The sequence below is a fragment of the Anomaloglossus baeobatrachus genome, chromosome 1 (genome assembly GCF_048569485.1).
Source record: "Anomaloglossus baeobatrachus isolate aAnoBae1 chromosome 1, aAnoBae1.hap1, whole genome shotgun sequence".
Taxonomy (NCBI): domain Eukaryota; kingdom Metazoa; phylum Chordata; class Amphibia; order Anura; family Aromobatidae; genus Anomaloglossus; species Anomaloglossus baeobatrachus.
Window position 1 is genome coordinate 740,958,524 of NC_134353.1, and position 25,443 is coordinate 740,983,966.

The 25,443-nt window shown below is 48.9% G+C and overlaps 1 protein-coding gene across 1 annotated transcript in view; it reads left to right on the forward strand.

Moving 5' to 3' along the window:
• MPHOSPH9 (M-phase phosphoprotein 9) overlaps positions 1-25,443 on the forward strand; it is a 213,125-nt gene that overhangs the window by 63,364 nt on the left and 124,318 nt on the right. The gene's annotated exons all lie outside the window — the stretch shown is intronic.

Genomic DNA, 25,443 nt, shown 5'->3' on the forward strand with positions numbered 1-25,443 from the left:
TAATGCTTTTGGGTATGGTGGAGTTTGAGGGAGAGTTATGCTCTGAGAAATAGTGGGGGGATATATATGAATTGACTTCAGTTAGGGAGGGTTATAGGCCACCCTAAAAAGATGTGTTTTTAGGGAGCATCTGAAGCTGTAAAAGTGGTGGATCGTCTTAGTTTCTTGGGGTAGAGTATTCCAGAGGATTGGTGCAGCTCAGGAGAAGTCTTGTAGCTGGGAGTAGGAGCAGTCACCAGATAGCTCATCTAATTCATTCTTAAGGCTACTTTACATACTGCGATATCGGTCCCGATATCGCTAGTGTGGGTACCCGCCCCCATCTGTTGCGCGACACGGGCAAATCGCTGCCCGTGTCGCACAACAGCCGTCACACATACTTACCTGTCCGGCGACGTCGCTGTGACGGGCGAACCGCCTCCTTTCTAAGGGGGCGGTCCGTGCGGCGTCACAGCGACGTCATTGAAGCGTCACTGAACCGCCGCCCAATAGCAGCGGAGGGGCGGAGCTGAGCGGGACGTAACATCCCGCCCACCTCCTTCCTTCCGCATAGCGACCGGGAGGCAGGTAAGGGGGGCTTCCTCGTTCCTGCGGCGTCACACGCAGCGATGTGTGCTGCCGCAGGAACGAGCAACAACTTCGTTACTGCAGCAGTAACGATTTTTAAGAATGGACCCCCATGTCGCCGATTAGCGATTTTGCACGTTTTTGCAACGATGCAAAATCGCTTATCGGTGTCACACGCAACGGCATCTCTAATGCGGCCGGATGTGCGTCACAAATTCCGTGACCCCAACGACTCCGCATTAGCGATGTCGCAGCGTGTAAAGCCCGCTTTACACCACTAATTGCATAGATCTTATTATATTCAGTTAGGTCCCCCAAATAATAACTAGAGCAAGAGTGAATAAAAAGAGTATCTTTTTTTTTTTCTGCAGCCAAAACCTGCCCTCTTGGTAGTAAAAACGCTGCATTTGCAGCATTTTGGTGGTTAGGTGTGTGTGAGATTCCAGAGATCTTAGGCTATGTGCCCTTGCTGCGGAAAATGCGCGGATTTTGCTGTGGATTTCTCGCGGAAAAGCCGCGGATTTTCCAGAAATCTGCAGCACAGCTACTCCCCAGCCATTTCTATGGCATTTGGGAAATGCTGTGCCCACGCTGTGGATTTTTCCGCAGCGGAAATCGTGCGGATTTTCGTGCGGAAAAATCTGCAGCATGTCAATTATTGTTGCAGATTTCTCCGCAGGGTCCCATATACTTACCTGGCTTGATAGAGACCCGAGTCACTTTCTCCGTCCGGTGTACAGCAGCGCAGTTGATCCAGCCAGGTACAGGAAGGAAGAGGTGGGCGGGGCCTGCACGAGCTCCGGTCATGTGACATCCGGAGCTAGTTCAGGCCCGCCCACCTCCAGCACAGTGAACCAGACGCTGCTTGACAGTGACCCGGCCGCCGGAAAGCGAGGTGCTACATGATGGAGGTAAGTATGAGTACCCCGATCACTGCAGCACTTGTTCTGCATTGAGGATGCAGTGCCGAAGCCATGGTACTGTATCCTCAATGCAGAATGTCCGCATCATATCCGCACGACATTCCGCTGTATATCCGCAGCATTGAAACAGAGAAAGTTCTGTTGCGGATTTCTGGGAGCACCTGCGGAATGTCTTGCGGATATAACCGCAGGACACTGTCCCCGTGGGCACATAGCCTTATAGGTTTTGCTGGTACTGTAAAAAGCAGCTTATAATTTGCAGGGAAAAACAATTTTTTTTATTTCTATTTTTTTAACCTAAAATGCCACATGTGAACATAGTCTTATTCTGGAGGACCTAGATGTCTGTTCATCCTCATATTGGGCAAAGCAATGATTCCAATGGGGCTTATGTGAAACCTCTTTTCCATGTGTTGGCTATGTAGTATAATTGAGCACTTGGGCCCCGATTCATCAATGTGTTTTCACATTTCACTTAAAATACTTTGAATTGTGAAAATGTTTGGGACGTTGGGCATGTTCACACCAGTCTTGCCTAGGTCCGACAAAGTAGGTGGAACATGTATGGTGTGTAGCAACGCCCTGCCTGGCAAAGTTTTCAAAAGTTATGCCAACTTATTGTGACTTTTCCCAGAAATGTTCTCTAGTCATTGTCTGGTGAGGCATTGCTAGCAGATTGAGTCTAATTCACTAATGAATTATTTTGCTTCTTACCTCTGCGCACCCTTCATTAAGACTGGTGTCTGAAATGCCAGTCTTAATGAATCAGACCTTACTGTATGATTCTCCAAAATATTACAGCTGAATGCTTTTTGTCTTCAGCTTATCGTCAAAGGACAATGTTAAAGAGAATCTGTCACCAGGTTTTTGCCACGTAATCTGAGAGCAGCATAATGTAGGGGAGATCCTGATTCCAGTGGTTTGTCACTTACTGGGCTGCTGAGTGTAGTTTTGTTAATCTACTGCTGATTAAACAATGATTTTATCATTCGAGGACTACTTGGCGTGCTGCCAGATAGTCCAGCATATTCATAAGCTCTGTATAACTGCTAGATCTGCAGCAGAGAGAACATGGATTTTATCAAAATGGCAGCAAACAGCTCAGTAAGTGACATATCGCTGGAATCAGGGTCTCTGTCTCTACGTTATGATGCTCTCAGGGGGAGGAAAAACCTGCTGATAGATTCTCTTTAATAAAAATAAAGAAAAACGTCCTGTGTCATTCTCGTAATGACTTGCATAAGGAAAGTATCTATCACGGTGCAGACCAAGATATTCATTCTGAAGGACAAAGGTAAGCAGGAGATAACATTGCTCTCACGATTTGTCTTTCTGCATAATATTATGTTTCTTCCTATAAATGCTGGTAGTAGTGCTGCAGAGAAAACAAATTAATCTAGGACGGAGCTTAGTCAAGGAAACGGTGCTTAACAACCTGTCCTGCAGACTGGGCACCGAGGACCCTCCTGCTCCATGCAGTTGTCCTACTGTCAGATTTCGGACAGTGATGTGGAGGAAGGACATGACTGGTCTTATTCTTGGACACAGAGAATGATTTCTTTATGCGTTTTAATTGTAACATGACTGCTGTTTGTCATACATGGAGGCTGAAAGTGTAGAGTGTTCTGATATATCTTTACATACTTGTTTGGGTTTCATAAATTAGTTTCTTTCCTCTTAAATTCTCCATTATTCTGTCATTACACTGCCTAGAAGCTGCAGCATTCATACGTAACGATATACAGTAAGGTCCAGAAATATCTGGACAGTGTCCGAATCTTTGTGATGTGAGCTCTACATGCCGCTATTTTTTATTTAAAATGAAACAATTGAGATGCAATTGAAGTGCAGACTTTCAGGTTAAATGACAGGGGTTGAACAAAAATTTCCTGTGAAACATTTCGGAATTGCAGCCATTTTTCTACAAATCCTCCTCATTTCAGGGGCGCAAAAGTAATTGGACAGAATTTACTTTATAAAAATTAAAATGTTCATTTGTAATATTTTATATAACCGATCACAGAAAAAACGGGAAAATGATTGACGTAACATCATACAAAAATGTATTAATATAGGGTATAATTCCCTTTTATTGGACCATCCATCTGAAAAATCTCCAACCCAGACATAAACAACTGTGTATATAAAACACACATGGAGTATCATTTTCAGAAAAGGTAACCTTTATTTATGGAATATACAAACAACAGTTATACCTTTTTTAAAAAGTTTTTCTAATTTATCAATCAAATGGTTTTATACAGAGTACTTCCATGACCAGTATGTCTCCAAACCAATTACCAAACAAAAAGGGAGTCATAGTAATTCTTAGGGGTACTTCTCACATAGCGAGATCGCTGCTGAGTCACAGGTATTGTGACGCAGCAGTGACCTCATCAGCGATCTCGCTGTGTGTGACACTAAGCAGCGACCTGGCCCCTGCTGTGAAATCGCTGATCGTTACACACAGTGCTGGTTCATTTTTTGCTCGTTGCTCTCCCGCTGTGAAGCACACATCGCTGTGTTAGACAGCGAGAGAGCAACGATCTGAATGTGCAGGGAGCCGGCGTCTGGAAGCTGCGGACGCTGGGAACCAAGGTACACATTGGGTAACTAAGCGAAGCGCTTTCATAGAATCATAGAATATTAGAGTTGGAATGGACCTCCTGGGTCATCTAGTCCAACCCTCTGCTCAAAGCAGGATTCACTAAATCATCCCAGACAGATATCCGTCCAACCTCTTTTTAAAGACTTCCATTGAAGGAGAACTCACAACCTCTCGTGGCAGCCTGTTCCACTCATTGATCACTCTAACTGTGAAAAAGTTTTTTCTAATATCTAATTTGTGTCTCCTCCCCATCAGTTTCATCCCATTGCTTCTAGTCTTTCCTTGAGAAAAAACTGATCCCTCTACATTGTGACAGCCTTTAAGATATTTGTAGACAGCTATTAAGTCTCCTCTCAGTCTTCTCTTTGCAAGCTAAACAATCCTAAATCCTGTAACCGTTCCTCATAGGACATGGTTTGCAGACCAGTCACCATTCTGGTCACTCTTCTCTGAACTTGCTCCAGTTTGTTGATGTCTTTTTTTAAAATGTGGTGCCCAGAACTGGACACAATATTCCAGATGAGGTCTGACCAAAAAGGAGTAAAGGGGGATAATGACTTCACGTGATTTAGACTGTATGCTTCTGTTAATACATTCTAGAATAGTGTTTGCCTTTTTTGCTGCTGTTGACTCATGTTCAGTCTGTGATCTATTAGTATACCTAAGGCTATGTGCGCACGTTGCGTATTTGCATGCAGTTACGCTGCGATCTGCACCGCAGCGTAACTGCATGCGTCCTGCGTCCCCAGCATAATCTATGAAGATTATGCAGGAGACGTGCGCACGTGGCGTATTAGAGCGCAGCGCTTCAGCTGCTGCCCGAAGCGCGCGTTCTAAGAAGCGACATGTCACTTCTTTCCTGCGCTCTGCCTGCATTCCCTGCTCTGTCTATGGGAGGGGCTGCACTCAGAGCGCATGAAATCGGCTTTTTTGTTTTTCATAACTGGACTCTTTCTGCAGCGATTTGAAGCGCACGTGTGCTGTTCAAATCGCTGCAGAAATTTCTGCAGGGACAAACTCTACGTGCGCACATAGCCTAAGTCTTTTTCACACATGCTTTTGGATAGCTCTATTCCTCCCATGCTGTATATGCTCTTTTCATTATTCTTGCCAAGATGTATGACTTTGCATTTCTCCCTGTTAATCCCTTCACGACCTTTGACGGATCTATCCGTCATGGAGCGTGTGAGGTTAAGCCCTGCCCCCTGCCGCTGGCAGGATGCGGCGATCCGCGCACATATCAGCTGTTTTTAACAGCTGACATGTGTGCCTGCATGTTCCGAGTGGAATCGCATTCCACCCGGAACATTTAACCCCTTACATCTCGCTGCCAAAGTCTATATGCGCGCGGCCATGATTTTCATTTACCGCCGCCCCCACCGGAAGTCACATGCGCGATAAAAAAAAATAAAAAAAATATACACATATTTGGTATTGCCGCGTTTTTAGAAACGCCCGATCTATCAAAAAATAAAATCAATTAATCTGATCAGTAAACAGTGTAGCGGCAAAAAAATTCCAAACGCCAAAATTATGTTTTTTTGGTCGCCACAAGTTTGGCGCAAAATGCAATAACAGGCGATCAAAATGTAGCATCTGCGCAAAAATGGTACCATTAGAAACGTCAGATGGAGATGCAAAAAATAAGCCGTCACTGAGCCATAGATCCCAAAAAATGAGAACGCTACGGGTTTCAGAAAATGGCGTAAAACGTGCGCCACTTTTATTGGACAAACTTGTGATTTTTTTTTTTAACCCCTTAGATACAAGTAAACCTATACATGTTTGGTGTCTACAAATGTTTGGTGTCTACATGTTTGGTTCAAACTCGCACTGACCTCAGGCGTCACAATGACACATCAGTTGTACCATATAGTGAACACGGTGAATAAAATATCCCAAAAACTATTGTGCGATCACACTTTTTTTGCAATTTTTCCACACTTGGAATTTTTTTTGTTGTTTTCCAGTACACTATATGGTAAAACTTATGGTTTCATTTAAAAGTACAACTCGTCCCGCAAAAAACAAGCCCTCATATGGCAAGATTGATGGAAAAATAAAAACGTTACGGCTCTCGGAAGAAGGGGAGCAAAAACGGAAAGTGCCTGGGGGCTGAAGGGGTTAAAAACCATTCTAATAGTTGCTGCCCATTGTTCCAGCTTGTTTAGATCTTGTTGAATCCTCTCTGTCTCTTCTTTGCTTGGTTACCCGATATTTACCTTGGTTACCAGCGTACGCCGCTCTCAGGCTGCCAGTGCTGGCTCCCTGCACACGTAGCCAGAGTACACATTGGGTAACTATGCTTTGCATAGTAACCCGATGTGTACCCTGGCTACGAGTGCAGGGAGCCAGCGCTAAGCGGTGTGCGCTGGTAACCAAGGTAAATATTGGGTAACCAAGCAAAGTATTTTGCTTAGTTACCCAATATTTACCTTGGTTACCAAGCGCAGCATCGTTTCCACAAGTCGCTGGTGGCTGGTCACTGGTCGCTGGTGAGATCTGTCTGATTGACAGCTCACCAGCGACCATGTAGCAACGCACCAGCGATCCTGACCATGTCATATCGTGGTCGGAATCGCTGGTACGTCGTTTAGTGAGATGGTACCCTTAGTTGCATTGTGACAAACCTATCAGTATGCAGTGTGATATAGTCTCTATTACGGTAATTTGCACACAATGCAACACTCCCATAATGAGTTTATGCACAAAAATAATCAAAAGGGTGAAACAGACAAAGGAGCTAACCTTAATTATCAAAAGCACAATTGCCTGTTAATCCAAAATAGACATACTGGTCACCCATGAATATACGTGGATTCTCCACAGTCACAAGTCATGGGGTAATACAGCTCCCAGTCCCAGACGTCTCCTTCGCTTCCTCAGCGGGATGGGGGTGATGGCGGGCCAATCAACCTTGCTGCATTTTGTTGAATCTGAGCAGAAAGTATAGCCCTGTACACGTCAGAATTCATCTGACTGTTTCTCTCTTCAGTCACATAATCAATGAAAACTATTGACCCTGTGCTATTGGAAGCCATGCATGCCTGGCCATCACACTGCCTCCACCATGTTTTTTAAAGGATGTGGTATGCTTTGCATTATGACTAGTGATGGGCGGACTTATAGATAGACAGAACCAGCGGACCTAACCGGAATAATAAAGAAAAAAATACAGTTCCGGCCAGGGATTGTTCCCGGGAATGAGGCCGGACGCCGGTCCCCATATAAATCTGTGGGGATTCTGACAATTAAAAATGGGGTTAGAGGGGATAAGGGCTGATAGGAGCATGCACGCTATACTTAGAGTCTCCGGTGCGGCTGTAACTGCTCCCGTGCCTGCTCATTCACTTCCATGGCCTTGCATTAGCCTTTCATGCATATGCATTGCTTTCCCTGCCCATCGGCGTCTGTCATTGGTCGCAGTCAGACGCGCCCCTACCCTGAGTGACAGCGTCTGACTGCTTCCAATCACAGACGCTGTGTGCATCTATTGTGGTATAAAATAAATAAATATAAATATTGGCATAGGGTCCCACCATATTTTGATACCCAGAACAGATAAAGCATACAGCTACAGGCTGCAGCTCTTATCTTGGCTGGTATTCTCAGTCTAGGGAGACCTATGCTTATTGTCCCCCCCATTCTAAAAATAGCAGCCTGCAGCCACCCAGGATTGTCGCATCAATTGCATGCGACAGTCCCAACACTGTACCTGACTCTTCTTGATTGCCGTGGTGCGGTGTCAGTTGGGGGTAATAAGGGGTTAATCACAGCTCACAGCTGCCACTAAGCCCTAGATTAGTAATGGGAGGCATCTATGAGACCCCCTCCATTACTAATCTGCAAGTGAAAGTAAATAAAACCAAACACTGAATAATCCTTTATTGGGAATAAAAGACAAAAGAAACACCCTCTTTCACGACTTTATTAACCATAAAACACCCCTGAAGGTCCAACGTAATCCACACAAGGTTTCACGACGATTCAGCTCTGCTACATCTGAAATTACAGCACGCGATCATGGAACATTTCCGCACGCTGTAACTGCAGGCAGAAAATACCCGCGATCAATGGTGATGTCGATAAGGTTAGTTGTGGTAACAGCTGGAGGTTCCCATGGTTCTCCACCTGTGAACGCTGTTAACCTGACCTCAGGGTACTTCATTAAACTCAGTGACTCCACCTGAGGTCAGGTTGGCTGACTTCATAAGTGGAGGACCGTGGGAACCAGACACATGCCATGCAGGTGTCAGCATGCCAACACCTCCTTGATCCTGGAACCTTTCCCACAGCGACTCTTTGAAAAAGACCCGGACGGGTCGAAACGTCCCCAGTGACAAGTCGCTTATCACTATCAAAATCATTTTTTGTATATACCACAAATAAATTCTACTATTGCATAAACTTTTAGAGAGTGCAGTGAATTATTAAGTTGTGATTTCTGGGCTACCCCATTTCATGTGCACCTTGACTTCTTCCGAGTGTAGAATTATTCTCTTTACTTGGAACGTCCAGCTGTGACCGCAACTAACCTGAGTGATGTCACTGCTGATTATGGCTCATTCTATATCTGCAGTTAGTGTGCGGACATGTTCCATGATCGTACCCTGTAATTTCAGATGTAGCAGAGCTGACTCGTTGTGGGACCTCGTGTGGACTATGTCGGACCTTCAGGAGTGTTTTTGGGGTTAATAAAATGGTGAAAGAAGGTGGTTGTTTTTTTTCTTTAATTCCAAGTAAAGGATTTTTCTTTATCGTTCCTTTGGGAGACCCATACCATGGGTGTTTAGCTTCTGCCTCCGGAGGACACACACAGTACTACACTAAAAAGTGTAGCTCCTCCCTCTGAGCTTATACACCCCCTGGTAGCCAGTCCTAGCCAGTTTATTGCTTTGTGTCAGGAGGCATACATCCACACATGCATTCTCATCTGATTTGTTTGACTTTTGGAAAGAGTTTGCAGAAAAGCGGGTCCATGTCTGGACTCCTGGCATGTCCCTTCTCACCCCACTGTGTCGGCGGTGTTGTTAAGGTTGATTTACAAGGCTGCAGCCTTACATGTCGCGCTTCTTCACCATCCCTTCTGGGCTCTGGCTTGAAGTGGGAGCCAGCACGGTCTCCATGCCTGGCAGGAGTCCGGTCTCCATCCACAGCCCCTTGAGGATTCTGTTGGACCGGAGCACTCATCCCCAGGCACATGGCCCTGCGTCTCAGCAGCTAAGTACCTGAGATGTTTATGTTGGGGGTCCCGGTTCTTTATTGTAAGGGGAGAGTATGCTGTATGTGATTGTTTTAACTTTTCTGGCGGATTCTCTATCTTTTGCCTGAGAACCGCGCCGATGGTGCCTGCTTGTCGGCCTCGCCGCTTAAATTTAGGCCCCGGCTTCGCCGGAGGCCTAGTTTCATTTTCCTTCCCTCGCATGTCACTCATGCAGAGGGACAGGTTCGGCTCCTCCCGGCGGCCGTTCTACACAGGGGAGGGACACTCCCCACTGCTGGGGCGTCCCTCCTTCCCTGCAGGTCTCTATAGCCCTCCAGTTCCTGCACTTTTATAGGAACGCCCCCTAGTCATTTCTCAGGCAGAGTTCACTCTGCTCTGGGACATCCTGCATTCTGCATCTCTGCTGAGGTGCTGCGACTGGGGGACCGGGCTTCGGGATCTGGAGGGCACACAACACCGCGCTCAGCGGTCTGGTAAGCCACAGCCGGTCTCCAGTTGTGGACCTCTGTATACCAGCAGCATGTCTCACACAAGGAGCAAGGCCCAGTGGTCTCTCAGGCTGCTGCTGCACCTGTGATTGAACCCCCGGCCTGGGTAGAGTCCTTTTCTAGGTCCATATCCCAGTCATTTGCTGAGTCCATGGGACTTTTGTCCAGGACTTTGATGAATATGCATCAGCCCCCCTCACAGGGTGCCTCTAATACTCTTGACAGAGGACTCCTATCCTCTGACCTCCGTCCATCAGAGCTCACGGAGGATTCATCATCTGATCCCAGACCCCGTCCTTCTAAGAGAAGGCGCAGGGTTTCCTCCCCCTCCCCATCCCACGGCTCTGTCTCAAGAGCTGACTCTCAAGAGGAGGAGGATGCCCTCACTGGGGGCTCGGAGGCTATGTATCCCATCGATTTCTCTGAGGGTGACTCAGATCTTAGTGATTTGATTGCTTCTATTAATTCTGTGCTGGATCTCAATCCGCCAGTGTCAGAGGAGCAACTCTCTTTGGCAGAAAAAAATCAGTTTACCTCGCCTAAGAGAGTGAAGAGTGTGTTCTTTAACCACTCCAGTTTTCAGACCGCTGTGACCAAACCCAGGGCCTGCCCTGACAAACGCTTTCCAAAGCGTGGTTCTGATGACCGGTTTCCATTTCCACCTGAGGTGGTCAAGGAGTGGTCTCACTCCCCAAAGGTAGACCCTCCGGTGTCTAGGCTATCAGCCCGGACCGTTGTGTCGGTGGCTGACGGCACCTCACTTAAAGATTCCACTGACCGTCAGATTGACCTTCTGGCCAAATCTGTGTATGAAGCTGCGGGGGCCGCGTTTTCCCCGTCTTTTGCAGCAGTGTGGGCTCTCAAAGCCATCTCTGCTTCTCTAGAGGAGATGCATTCCCTCACCAAGGAATCTATGCCTGAGATGGTTACCTTAACTGCTCAGGCTTCAGCCTTTTCATCTTATGCCATGTCTGCCATGCTAGAGGCTGCTCACCGCACTGCGGTGGCTTCAGCTAATTCTCTTGTTATCCGCAGGATTTTGTGGCTTCGAGAGTGGAAGGCAGATGCTTCTTCCAAGAAGTTTCTTGCTGGGCTCCCTTTTGCTGGTTCACGGCTGTTTGGTGAACAGCTGGATGAAATCATTAAAGAAGCTACTGGCGGGAAGAGTACTTCCATGCCACAAACCAAGACCAGGAAACCCGCCCAGGGTAGGAATCAATCGAGGTTTCGTTCCTTTCGTTCCTCCAACTGGTCATCCTCTAAGCCTTCCGCCTCATCCGCTAACTCAGCCAAGGATCAGAAATCCAACTGGCGCCCAAAAGCGCTTCCGCAGAAGACCGCAGGAGGTTCTGCCACTAAGGCAGTTTCCTCATGACTCTCGGCCCGCTCCAGCCACGTCCTTAGTCGGTGGCAGGCTCTCCCACTTTGGCGACGCTTGGTTAAAGCAAGTCTCCGATCAGTGGGTGAGAGACATCATATCTCACGGCTACAGGATAGAATTCTCTTCCAGCCCTCCAAACAGATTTTCTTTGTCGCTCCATTGGGAGACCCAGACAATTGGGTGTATAGCTTATGCCTCTGGAGGCCACACAAAGTATTACACTTTAAAAAGTGTAACCCCTCCCCTCTGCCTATACACCCTCCCGTGGACCACGGGCTCCTCAGTTTTATGCTTTGTGTGGAAGGAGGCACACATCCACTCATGCATTCTCATACATAGTTATGTCGGATGGAAGAAAAGAGGACCCTGATGGGGCCCCCGGCATGTTCCCTTCTCACCCCACTATGTCGGCGGTGCTGTTAAGGTTGAGGTACCCATTGCGGGTACGGAGGCTGGAGCCACATGCCGTCTCCTTCACCATCCCTTATGCGGCTCTGGGAGAAGTGGGATCCTGAGCGGTCATCCATTTGCTGGGACCGTGCTCCATCCGCAGCCCCTGGTGGAACCTGTCGGACCGGAGCCTCTTCAACCCCAGGGACTGGGCCCTGCAACTTGAAGGTACTCTGTGTCCCCATGGGGGGACTGTACAGGGAGCGCACCTTTTTCCCGGAAGCCGCAGTAGTTGTAAAACTGAGGAGTCCGGCGGACTTCCGCGCCGACCGTGCCTGCTAGTCGGGCGCGGCCTCAAATTTAATCCCCGGCTTCGCCGCGGCCTAGTCGCGAAAATCCCGCCCCCGGGCCTGCCTGTCAGGGGTAAGGGCGGGATTACCGATATGACGTCGGATGTGAGGGCTGGAGCATCCTGCATGTCTCCCTCCCCCCTCATTGACCACTGTGGGGACCCCAGATTCCCGCTCTTTGCTGGCGCCGCCCTCGGCCCCACTCCTCCCCTGAGAGCTCCGGCGGCCATTTTTTGGCATTCTGCCGGTGGATGCTTCTCAGTGACACAGCTCTGCAGCTCCGGGGGATCCACGACAGGGAATCTGGAGGACACACTCCGCTCGTTAGCGGTCGGTAAGCCACACCGGTCACCCGGTGCTGGTCCCCCTAGGGTGCCGGAATAGATATATATATATATATATATATATATATATATATATATATATATATATATATATATATATATATATATATATAATAGATATATATATATATATATCTGTTCGGTCAGGCTGTATACCCTTTTCCCATATACCCTCAGTGGTCACTCTCCTAGGAGACAACAGCATGTCGTCCACAAGGAGCAAAGCTACTAAGGCACAGGTTTTTTTCGCGGCCTGTACCTCTTGTGGGGCTATGTTGCCTATGGGTTCCACCTACCCTCACTGTGAGCAATGCTCGACTCCTGCCACGCTTGCTCAGCCGGAGCCTCGGGCACTTGTGGGCCCCTCGGCTCATGTAGATCCCCCTGCTCCCCCTGAGCAGGCTGCAGGGACAGAGTCACCGGTGTTGGCCTCTTTCGCTGAGAAACTCTCTCAGTCACTTTCTCATTCCATTGCATAGTCTATGGACAAATGGTCATCTAAGCTCCTTGAGGCATTGCAGTCCAGACCGGGCCCTTCACAGGCCCCGACCCCGGTTAGCTTGTCTCCTCCAGGCCCCTCTCGGTCCGCGCCGCAGCGCGCTCCCAGGTTAGCCCCTAGGTCTCAGGCGGAGGACTCCTGCCCGGACCGCAGTCCCAGACCGGCTAAGCGGTCTCGCTGGGACTCCTCCCCGGCCTCCTCACGCTGCTCGGGATCCCAGCTTGAGGACTCTCAGGAAGACGAGGCGGACGTGGGAACTCAGGGCTCTGACCCTGACTTCGCCCTTAACCTTGATACACCTGAGGGGGACGCCTTAGTAAATGATCTTATCTCGTCCATCAACCAGGTGTTGGATCTCTCACCCCCGCCTCCTCCTGTAGAGGAGTCGGCTTCTCAGCAGGAGAAACACCAATTTCGGTTCCCCAAACGTACGCGCAATACGTTTTTTGATCACTCTAACTTCAGGGATGCTGTCCAGAAGCCCAGAGCGGTCCCGGACAAGCCCTTTGCTAAAAGGCACACTGAGGGTATGTGCGCACGTTGCTTTTTACCTGCTTTTTACCTGCTTTTTTGCTGCTTTTTCTTCTGCGCTGTTTAATGCCAAAATGGATGTGTTCTTCTATTCAAGCAAAGTCTATGGGAATTTGGATTTCTTGTTCACACTATGTTGTTCAAAATGCTGCCTTTTTGTGGCAGAACTTTGGTCAAAAACTCAGCTTTGCAGTCCAAAACCCAAATGGCAAAAACAATTGACATGTTGCTTCTTTGAAAAGCTGAGTTTTTGACCAAAGTTCTGCCTCAAAAAGGCAGCATTTTGAACAACATAGTGTGAACAAGAAACCCAAATTCCCATAGACTTTGCTTGAATAGAAGAACACATCCATTTTGGCATTAAACAGCGCAGAAGAAAAAGCAGCAAAAAAGCAGGTAAAAAGCAGGTAAAAAGCAACGTGCGCACATACCCTGACACGCGTTATCCCTTTCCATCTGAAGTCGTTAAGGGCTGGGCACACTCTCCCAAGGTGGATCCTCCAGTATCCAGATTGGCTGCTAGGTCCGTTGTGTCTGTTGCCGATGGCTCATCCCTGAAGGATGCCACTGACAGACAGATAGAGCTCTTGGTGAAGTCTATCTATGACGCCACGGGCGCGTCTTTCGTCCCGGCCTTTGCGGCCGTTTGGGCTCTCCAAGCAATCTCGGCTTGTCTGACTGAGATTAATGCTGTCACACGGAATTCTGCTCCGCATGTTTCCTCATTGACCTCTCAGGCATCAGCCTTTTCGTCCTACGCTATGAATGCCGTCCTGGACTCCACTAGCCGTACGGCTGTAGCATCTGCTAACTCCGTGGCAGTCCGCAGGGCCATGTGGCTGCGCGAATGGAAAGCAGACTCTGCTTCCAAAAGGTTCTTAACTGTTTTTTTTTTTTTTAAATCAGATACTTTTTTATTAAAACAGAATACATACAACAGAATAACAAATCGGCATCCAAATTAAATTTATCACATCTATTACCCCTTTAACTCCCCCTCCCGCCCCCTCCCCCACCCCGGCAGCAACACTTCTCCCCGATACTACATCCCATATAGTACACACTTATAATACCCTCCAACTGTAGTATAGCAACCATCCCGTTGTGCAGGAGGAACAACTAGTAACACAAATAAAACAAAACACACACATCAGAGGTCTCAGACTGCTATCCCGGTCCCATATCAGTTTACTGGTCCATCACTCATCCTATCCGCATTGCAGCCAAGGAGACCATAGCTTCTCAAACATTTTAACATTCCCCCTTCTTTCATACACTCCCTGTTCCAGCTGAAGAATACATTTCACCCTTTTAATGTACTCTCCCCTGGTCGGGGGGTCTTTTTTAATCCAGGACCTGGCGATTAGCTTTCTTGCCGCATACAGCAGCCTAGCAATGACAATTTTCATAGTATTTTCCACCCCAAGCTCCTCAACATATCCCAATAGGCATATCACTGGTTCCCTGGGGAGGACACACCCATATGTTCTTCCTATCTTGTGGATAACCTTAGTCCAAAAGGAGACCAGTCTCGGACAAGACCACATCATGTGAAAAATACCTGCGTCAGATCCCTGACACCTTGGACACTCCGAATTCCTTTTCAACCCCATTTTAAACATCAGTAAAGGAGACCTATATACCTGGTGAATCACGTATAGGTGAGACAGTCTGGCTGGTTCGCTCATGGAAAGTTTAGGGACATACTCTAAGATACTCTCCCACACCTCCTCCGTTATCGGCCCAACTTCCTCCTCCCATTTAGATTTAGTTTTAATTGGGTAGTCTAAAAGAAAGGTATGTAGTATATCTTTATACGTGCCAGAAATGATCCCTTTAGTGCTTCCTCCGCCCTTATACACATACTCCAGTACCAGGTCAGTCTGTATGGCCACACTTTGTTTAGCCGCTTGGGCTGCAATCGCATGTTTTAATTGACTGTAGTGGAGCCAGCCGGACGCCGGTAACTGAAACTCACTCTGTAACTGCGGGAACGATTTCACAATTCCTCCGTCCAATATGTGATGCATGTATATTACACCCTTGCGTCTCCACTCCTCAATATTCCCCATTTTCTGAATCTCCGGGAGATTACTGTTATCCCAGATAGGTGTAAACTTAGTTAACCGGGTCACCCCTCTCACCCTTTTCAGCCTATCCCAGGTCTTATTTATAAGTGCCATTGTAGGAGATGTTCTACCCAGGAGCCCCACCGCACCATCCTCTAGTCCCATTACCAATGGACTTCTACCCACTATGTATTCCAGTACTTCTTTAATGCCCCCATCTTTCTCTCGATCAGACCAACCCCTGAGGTGTTGACATTGCGCCGCTATATAATACAATTCCGGATTTGGGATTGCTAGACCCCCCTCATCCTTCGGCCTTTGTAAAGTCTCTAATCGCACCCTAGGCTGCTTTTTACCCCACACCAGGTCCCTAAACAGCGAGTTTATCCCTTTAAATCTTTTCCTTGAAATACAAACAGGGGCATTGTGCAGTATGTATAGGAGTTTAGGCATTACTACCATCTTTAGCAAATTAACCCTTCCAACAACTGACAAATGTAGCTTGTTCCAGGCATCCACCTTGGCTCTCAATTTTTTAAGGAGAGGCCATAAGTTCACCTGTATGTATTTTTCTACTGGCAGAGATATCTGGATACCTAGATATTTAAATTCGTCCACATTCTTCAATTTGTTATCCCCAGTATCCTCATTTGTCCAGGCTACTTCCCCATCCACTTTAAAGAGGCTTGATTTAGACCAATTAATGGTCAGTCCCGAAACTTCTCCAAATTTCTCTATTATCTGCATGGCATGATCCAATGAGGCTGATGGATCCCCCAAGAAAAGTAATAAATCGTCAGCATAAAGAGCTATTTTCTCCTCTAAATGCCCATACTTAAATCCATGGATCTCCTTTGTTTTCCTAATGGCCGCCGCCAGAGGCTCTATTGCAATAGCAAATAGGAGCGGCGATAGTGGGCAGCCCTGCCTCGTTCCCCGGTGCAACTCAAACGCTGAGGAGGTCATACCGTTAACTCTAACTTTAGCAGTAGGCCTATTATACAACAGCTGCACCCACTTTACAAACCGTGGGCCAAAACCCATATGCTGCAACACTTTCCACAGATACCCCCACTCAACACTATCGAACGCTTTCTGGGCATCTAGCGAAGCGATCACCCTCCGGCCAGGGTTGTCAGGCGGCAACTGTAGATTAAGGTACAATCTCCTGATATTAGCAGCTGTCGACCTATTGGCCATGAACCCTGATTGGTCCATATGGATTAGGTTAGATATAACTCCAGTCAGCCGGTTTGACAACACCTTAGCCAGAAGCTTCACGTCCGCTGTTAATAACGAGATTGGTCTATATGAGTCTGGAAGCCTCGGATTTTTATCCTCCTTAGGAATTACTACTATTATTGCTTCTCTCATAGATTCAGGCAATACACCTTCCCCCTCCGCCACCTCAAAGACTTTCAATAGTTTGGGTAATAGGATTTCTTCTAACTGTTTATAAATTTCAACTGGTAGCCCGTCTGCTCCCGGTGCCTTGTCATTGCTCATGCCATGCAGAGCGTCCTCCAGTTCATCAATAGTAATAGGTGACTCCAGTTTATCTCTATCCGCCACAGACAACACCGGAAGCTCACCTCGCTCAAGAAATGAGTCCACCTCTTCCACCCTCATCTCTCCGCTAGAAGAATATAGCGTGCGATAGAAATCTTTAAAGACCCCAAGGATCTCCTCAACCTCAGTGACCTGTGTCCCCTCCACCGTGTCCATACCATGCACAAATGAACTACTCCTTTGAGCTGCAGCTATGACCGATAATAGATGACCAACTTTTTCCCCCTCCTCATAAAAATGCAATTTTTGGAATGCCTGCTTCCTTACCGCCTTCTCCAAAAGCATCTTATTAACCTGTTCATGCGCCTGCCTAAGATTTTGCTTCGCGTCCGTAGTAGTACTCCGGATTGCTTCCAGCTCTGCCTTATCTAAGGCCTCCAGACTATTTTTCTCATCCTGCCTCGTCTGTGTTTTACGTTTACAGATATCCCTGAACAGGAGCCCCCTGAGGTATGCCTTCATCGCATCCCATACCACCAGCGGACCAGTGCTACCCTCGTTGTGGATAAAGAAATCCCCAAGATCTCGTTCTATATTCCCCATATTAATATGACGGATCCATGCTGGATGAAGCTTCCACTCACCCCTCCTTCCCCCTGTCAGGGTCTCCCGTCTTATGGACACTAGAATTGGGCTATGATCTGAAATCACTCTTGTCAGATATTGCACGTCGCTTATCATTGCATCCATCAGATCACTAGCTAGAGCCATGTCAATGCGGGACAGAGTGTTATGCGAAGCCGAATAACAAGAGAAGCAGGATATCCTCCCATTCCTCACTCGCCAGGCATCCACCATTCCAAGTTCCCCAATAAGAGTGCCAAACGAAGTCATACAACTATCCTGGATACCTGGAGATCTACTACTCCTATCCCAGTACAGATCTATCACATTATTGAAGTCCCCCACCAGTAAAAAAGGGATTACTCCCCCCTTCTCAGAGAACTCCCTTATCTCCCTTAGTTTGGTGCACTTATATGGAGGTGGTATATATATTGCAGCTATACACATGAGTCTGCCAAATATTTTACACTTGACGGCCACACACTGTCCCTCTTTATCCACATACACTTCTATCTCTTCATATTGCACAGAGTTATGGATCAGCAGTGATACACCCCTTGCATAGTTGGAAAAGGTGGAATGATAGGCCTTCTGCACCCATCTCCTATTTAAAACATGTGTTGTCTCCTTTGTTAGATGCGTTTCTAGTAGACATATTACTGACGGGTTCTGGTCTTGAACATATTTAATTATTGACGCTCTCCTAGACCTATCTGATAACCCTCTAATGTTCCAACTCAACACCTTAATTCTATCCCCCATTATCCCACCCAGTAAAACCATCAAACCTTGTAGTATCTCCCCATGCTGGCTCCACCCTACCCCTTTCCCCCCTCCCCCCCTGCTCCCCTCCCCTCCTGCTCCCCACCACTTCCTGTTTTCGAGTACTCCCGTGAAGCATCGGGTTTTCCAAACCTGGTCCATAATCCCTACTAAATTCCCCCCTACCTCCCTCGCCTTCCCCTCTTAGACACATTTTAAAACTCGTCCCTTTTCCAACAATTCTCCACTCCCACCCTGTCTATGTATAATCATATTCCACTCAACCAATATAACAGTAAAATGGCGAACAGTAATTAAACTGGAATCTCAAATTGTAAATACCACCACCGCGCCTAATTAGGCAGTCCCCATGTCCTGCGAAGCTCACATCAAACCCTTCGCATTCCCCCTGCATACTACCTCAATCCCAAAGGGAAGGAGGAAAAAAAAAAAAAAAAAAAGGGGAGACAAAAAAGAAAAAACAAGAAGGGTCCCCTGTAAGCTCCTAAGGATGTCGTAGAGCCTCAGCCGGCCTTCTCCAACACACTGCAGATTCAGACAGTCAGCTCATTCCTTCAAACGGATCCGCTTTTCGTTTGCGTCCAACCACTGCATGGCTTCCGCCAGAGTTGTAAAAAAGTGCACCCGCTCCAACGCCATCACTCTTAGCTTTGCCGGGAACATCATTGAGTATTGCACCCCCATCTCCCGCAGGCGCCTCTTTACTCCTGTAAAAGTCATACGTAACTTTTGAACAGAAATGGAGTAGTCCGGGTATATGGAAATTCTCTGGCCGTCAATCATAAGATCCTCCATGTCTCTTGCCTTTCGCAGTATAGTGTCCCTGTCTCTGTAGTTGAGGAGCTTGGCTAGCATAGTGCGAGGGCCCCTGCCTGCTGATTGTGGCTGCATCGGGACTCTGTGTGCACGTTCCACGGCATAGAGCTTGGATAAGACATTAGCACCCATTTTCCCCCTGAGCCAGTCTTCTACATATGCAGTGGGGTTTCTTCCTTCCGCTTTCTCAGGGATGCCGACAATTCGGATGTTATTTCTTCTAGAGCGGTTCTCTAAATCATCATTTTTTGCCATGATTTCAGCTATCTGCTGTGCAAATGTTTTTTCAGACTTTTGTAGTTTTGTAATATGATCCTCTGTTATCCCCACTCTCTCCTCCACAGCCGCTGTTCTCAGATCTGCTTTCTTGAGGTCTTTCTTAATGTCAGCAACCTCTGCCTGTAATCCCTTAACTTGCTTTGTCAGGGTAGTCAGAGCTTTACAAAAAGACACCACTGCAAAAACGTACTTTAAAGTGGGGTTTTCTGGAGCCTCCTCTGCACTATGTGCTTTCTCCACTTCTGTATTATCTTGCTGCTTTTCACCATCCCCCATCTCATCAGAGCTGGCATTGTCTTCTCCCTCCTCTCCTATCTCACCTCTGTTATCTATATGCTGATGTGATTTCTCTGAAGTCCAGGCAAACTTCTCCAGCCTTGCAGTGATCTGCATCCTCTCCTGACAGGCTGCATTAACTTTCTCAGCTTCCTGCCTTTATCATGGCACCATCTTGAGAGCTGGGGACTTTCCTGCCTCCATTATCTTTTTGCCTACGATGGACCATGGCACCTCTCTGCATCCACCAGACTCACCCCAGATAAGTCCTCACCACCTTATCTTCCTGACAGCCAGCTGAGGCAGTGATAACAGCGGTATTCAGGGATTTATCAAGGGAGTTTGCAGGAGAGCTCCACAAACACGTCTCTTCACATTGCCGTCCAGACCACGCCCCCGTTCTTAACTGGTTTGCCTTTTTCTGGCGACCGTTTATTTGGCGAACGATTGGATGAGATTATTAAGGAATCCAAGGGAAAGGACTCCTCCTTACCCCAGTCCAAACCTAAGAGACCTCAGCAGAGAAAAATCCAATCGAGGTTTCGGTCCTTTCGTCCCTCCGCCAAGCCCCAATCCTCTTCCTCCAACAGGCCGGAGAAAGGCCAGAGGAACTCCTATGCGTGGCGGTCCAAGTCACGCCTCCAAAAGGCCGCAGGAGGCACTGCCTCCAAGACTGCCTCCTCATGACTCTCGGCCTCCCCTAGCCACATCCTCGGTCGGTGGCAGGCTCTCCCGCTTTGGCGACGCCTGGTGGCCACATGTTCAAGACCGATGGGTGAGAGACATTCTGTCTCATGGTTACAGGATAGAGTTCAAAATGGGACAAGAGTGCGGCTTCCCTCGACAAGAACATCTCTCTTTCCCTTGCAACCAAAACATCACTTCAGTGGTGGCTCCTACCCACATCTCTGTCTCGGGGAAAATCCTTCCTACCCCCAACCTGGGCCGTGGTCACCACGGACGCGAGCCTGTCAGGTTGGGGAGCGGTTTTTCTCCACCACAGGGCTCAAGGAACCTGGACTCCGATAGAATCGTCCCTTCAGATCAATATCCTGGAGATAAGGGCAGTATATCTAGCCCTATTGGCTTTCCATCGGTGGCTGGAGGGCAGGCAGATCCGAATACAGTCGGACAACGCCACTGCCGTCGCCTACATCAACCACCAAGGCGGCAATCGCAGTCGTCAAGCCTTCCAGGAAGTCCGGCGGATTCTACAGTGGGTGGAAGCCACAGGCTCCACCATCTCCGCAGTTCACATCCCGGGCATAGAAAACTGGGAAGCAGATTTTCTCAGTCGTCAGGGCATGGACGCGGGGGAATGGTCTCTGCACCCAGACGTGTTTCGAGAGATCTGTCGCCGCTGGGGAACGCCGGACGTCGATCTCATGGCGTCACGGCACAACAACAAGGTACCGGCCTTCATGGCACGGTCTCAGGATCACAGAGCTCTGGCAGCGGACGCTTTAGTCCAGGATTGGTCGCAGTTTCGACTGCCTTATGTGTTTCCCCCTCTGGCGATGCTGCCCAGAGTACTACGCAAGATCAGGTCCGACTGCCGTCGCGCCATTCTCGTCGCTCCAGACTGGCCGAGGCGGTCGTGGTATCCGGATCTGTGGCATCTCACGGTGGGTCAACCGTGGGCACTTCCAGACCGCCCAGACTTGCTGTCACAAGGCCCGTTTTTCCATCTGAATTCTGTGGCCCTCAACCTGACTGTGTGGCCATTGAGTCCTGGCTCCTAGCGTCTTCAGGGTTATCTCAGGATGTCATTGCTACCATGAGACAAGCCAGGAAGCCAACGTCCGCCAAGATCTATTACAGGTCTTGGCAAATCTTCCTATCCTGGTGCGCTGATAACGGTTTTCCTCCATGGCCGTTTGCCTTACCCACTTTTCTTTCATTCCTACAATCTGGAATGGACAAGGGTTTGTCCTTCGGCTCTCTCAAGGGCCAAGTATCGGCGCTCTCCGTGTTTTTTCAAAAGCGTCTAGCCAGGCTTCCGCAGGTCCGCACGTTCCTGCAGGGGGTCTGCCACATGGTCCCACCTTACAAACGTCCGTTGGAACCCTGGGATCTTAACAGGGTCCTGACGGTTCTTCAAAAACCACCTTTTGAGCCGCTGCGGGATGTCTCTCTCTCACGTCTTTCGCAGAAGGTGGCCTTCCTGGTGGCAGTCACATCACTTCGGAGAGTGTCTGAGCTTGCAGCGCTGTCATGCAAAGCCCCCTTCCTGGTTTTTCACCAGGATAAGGTGGTTCTGCGTCCTGTCCCGGAATTTCTCCCTAAGGTGGTATCCAATGATTCATCTAAATCAGGATATCTCCTTGCCTTCCTTTTGCCCTAATCCAATTCACCAGTGTGAAAAGGATTTGCACTCTTTGGATCTAGTGAGAGCACTCCGGTTCTACGTGTCTCGCACGGCGCCCCTGCGCCGTTCAGATGCGCTCTTTGTCCTTGTCGCTGGCCAGCGTAAGGGCTCTCAGGCCTCCAAGTCAACCTTGGCTCGGTGGATCAAGGAACCGATTCTCGAGGCCTACCGTTCTTCCGGGCTTCCGCTCCCTTCAGGGCTGAAAGCCCATTCTACCAGAGCCGTAGTTGCGTCCTGGGCTTTGCGGCACCGGGCGACGGCTCAGCAGGTGTGTCAGGCAGCTACATGGTCTAGTCTGCACACTTTCACGAAACGCTATCAAGTGCATACCTATGCTTCGGCAGACGCCAGTCTAGGTAGGCGAGTCCTTCAGGCGGCGGTTGCCCACCTGTAAGAGGGGGCCGTTTTCGGCTCTTTTTATTGAGGTATTCTTTTACCCACCCAGGGACTGCTCTTGGACGTCCCAATTGTCTGGCTCTCCCAATGGAGCGACAAAGAAAAAGGGAATTTTGTTTACTTACCGTAAATTCCTTTTCTTCTAGCTCCTATTGGGAGACCCAGCACCCGCCCTGTGCCCTTTGGGCTGGTTGTTCTTTTGTGTACACATGTTGTTCATGTTGAATTGTTCTTTGGGTTCATGGTCTTCAGTTCTCCGAACATCCTTCGGATTGAATTTACCCTAGACCAATTTATAAGTTTTCTCCTTCCTGCTTTTGCACCAAAACTGAGGAGCCCGTGGTCCACGGGAGGGTGTATAGGCAGAGGGGAGGGGTTACACTTTTTAAAGTGTAATACTTTGTGTGGCCTCCAGAGGCAGAAGCTATATACCCAATTGTCTGGGTCTCCCAATAGGAGCTAGAAGAAAAGGAATTTACGGTAAGTAAACAAAATTCCCTTTTTTTCTCTCAACTCCCCCCTGCTCCAAGGCCGCCGCCTTCTCGCATCCAGCGCAGACTGTCAGCGGAGTGTTTCGCTCACTCTCGCCACCCTAGCCCAATTCGGGTGGATTGTCAATCTTCCCAAATCCACTCTGACTCCGACCCAGAGTCTCACGTACCTAGAGATGCAGTTCGAGACTTTGCCGGCACTTGTGAAGTTGCCCTTAATCAAACAGCAGTCTCTCTGGCTAGCGGTGCGCTCTCTCCTGAGGCCCCGCCGTTATTCCCTCAGGCGCCTGATGCAGGTGCTGGGTCAAATGGTGGCCTCCATGGAGGCGGTTCCCTTTTGCCCAGTTCCATCTGCGTCCTCTGCAGCTGGACATTCTCCACTGTTGGGACAAGCGGCCTTCCTCCTTACAGAGGTTAGTGGCTCTGTCGCCACGGACCAGGAGCTCTCTTCAGTGGTGGCTTCGACCCCTCTCCCTGTCCCAAGGGCGCTCCTTCCTGACTCCGTCCTGGGTGATTCTCACCACTGATGCCAGCCTTTCCGGCTGGGGAGCGGTACATCTCCACCACAGAGCACAGGGCACTTGGACTCCGTCCAAGTCAGCCCTTTCAATCAATGTGGTGGAAACCAGAGCTGTGCTTCTAGCTTCTTTCACCACCTGTTGGCGGGCAGGCACATTCGAGTCCAGTCAGACAACGCGACAGCGGTTGCCTACATCAATCACCAAGGCGGGACACGCAGCCGCCTGGCAATGTTGGAGGTCCAACGCATTCTTCAATGGGCGGAGGACTCCAAGTCCACCATATCCGCAGTCCACATCCCTGGCGTAGAAAACTGGGAGGCAGATTATCTCAGCCGTCAATCCGTGGACGGTGGCGAGTGGTCCCTGCACCCGGCAGTGTTTCAGTCAATCTGCCGCAAGTGGGGCACTCCGGACGTGGACCTAATGGCATCCCGTCACAACAACAAGGTTCCGGTTTACGTGGCTCGCTCCCACGATCCTCAGGCCTTCGCCGCGGACGCTCTGGTTCAAAACTGGTCCCAGTTTCGTCTGTCCTACGTGTTTTCCCCTCTAGCTCTCTTGCCCAGAGTCCTGCGCAAGATCAGAATGGAGGGCCGTCGAGTCATCCTCATTGCACCGGACTGGCTCAGGCGAGCTTGGTATCCGGACCTGCTCCAACTGTCCGTGGAGATGCCGTGGCATCTTCCGGACCGTCCAGACCTGCTCTCGCAAGGTCCGTTTTTCCGCCCGAATTCTGCGGCACTCAAATTGACGGCGTGGCTCTTGAGTCCTGGATTTTGATGGCTTCTGGTATTCCTCCTGAAGTCATCTCCACTATGACTCGGGCCCGTAAGTCTTCCTCCGTCAAGATCTATCACAGGACTTGGAAAATTTTCCTGTCCTGGTGTCGCTCTTCCAGCCATTCTCCTTGGCCATTTTCGTTGCCGACCCTTCTGTCTTTTTTACAGTCCGGTCTGCAGCTAGGACTGTCCCTCAACTTTCTCAAGGGACAAGTCTCAGCTCTATCAGTGCTGTTCCAGCGGCGTCTCCTCCGGCTGGCTCAGGTCCGCACCTTCATGCAAGGTGCGTCTCACATCATTCCGCCTTATCGGCGGCCCTTGGATCCCTGGGACCTTAACTTGGTCCTCACGGTCTTGCAGAAACCCCCTTTCGAGCCCCTTAGGGAGGTTTCTTTGTATCGTCTTTCTCAAAAGGTGGCCTTTCTAGTTGCCATAACTTCTCTCAGGAGAGTCTCTGATTTGGCTGCGCTCTCCTTGGTGTCACCTTTTTTGGTTTTTCACCAAGACAAGGTGGTTCTCCGTCCGGCCCCGGACTTTCTTCCTGAGGTGGTCTCTCCCTTCCACCTTAACCAGGATATTTCCTTGCCTTCCTTCTGTCCGGCCCCTGTTCATCGCTTTGAGAAAGCTCTGCATACTCTAGATCTGGTGCGTGCTCTCCGGATTTATGTGTCTCGCACCGCTGCACTTAGGCGGTGCACCTCTCTTTTTGTGCTAACCACAGGGCGGCGAAAGGGTCTCTCTGCTTCTAAGCCGACCTTGGCCCGTTGGATTAGATCGACCATTTCGGACGCCTACCAGAGTACTCAGGTGCCTCCCCCGCAGGGGATCAAAGCACACTCGACCAGAGCTGTCGGTGCCTCTTGAGCTTTTAGGCACCAGGCTACGGCTCAACAAGTCTGTCAGGTTGCCACTTGGACTAGCCTGCATACCTTTTCGAAGCACTACCAAGTGCATGCTCATGCTTCGGCAGATGCGAGCTTGGGCAGACACATCCTTCAGGTGGCTGTCGCCCACTTGTGAAGTTAGGCTCCGCCTACTTCTTAGTTTTTCTGTTTATTCCCACCCAGAGACAGCTTTGGAACGTCCCATGGTATGGGTCTCCCAAAGGAACGATAAAGAAAAAGAGAATTTTGTTACTTACCGTAAATTCTTTTTCTTATAGTTCCGTATTGGGAGACCCAGCTCCCTCCCTGTTGCCTGTTGGCAATTTTCTTATTCCGTGTGTTA